The sequence below is a fragment of the Acyrthosiphon pisum genome, chromosome X, assembly GCF_005508785.2.
Source record: "Acyrthosiphon pisum isolate AL4f chromosome X, pea_aphid_22Mar2018_4r6ur, whole genome shotgun sequence".
Classification (NCBI taxonomy): domain Eukaryota; kingdom Metazoa; phylum Arthropoda; class Insecta; order Hemiptera; family Aphididae; genus Acyrthosiphon; species Acyrthosiphon pisum.
Window position 1 is genome coordinate 35,482,039 of NC_042493.1, and position 600 is coordinate 35,482,638.

Sequence of the window (600 nt, forward strand, 5' to 3'; positions counted from 1 at the left end):
AACTATAGGTAAATGGTTTTGAAAAAATGTTTTTACATATCATTCAAGCTGTTATATAAAACAACATTTGAACTATTTTTAAAAATGTTAACTTTGTTTAATGACATCATCATTTTTAATTCCTATTATTGCAAAGCAGAATATTCTTTATAGTACATTAGTACCTAAGTAATTTGATACATTGATACATGGAATTTTGGACGTGTAGTTTATGGGTTAAAACTTATTAGTTACTAGTATATTTATAGCTACTGGTCCGAAATGTTTACTTAATATAATGTCAAATATAATGCTCTAGAATATGAATTTAAAAATGTATGTTCTCATTCAAAAAAGTATTTAAATCCTATAAAAATTATATCGATACAAAATTGTATAAAATATATTTTTTGTTGAAAATTTTGTTTTGTAACGACTTGATTATGTAAAAAAATATTTTCAAATATTAGTACATAGTTTTGGGACTAAAGAGTGATTTGGGTTAAATTAATCTCAGTAACTGAGTTATACACATCTGCGCAGTCATTATATTATTATCATTTATCATAATATCACGCACTACTTGTACACACACCTGTGTGTATAGGTGGGCGACCCCTC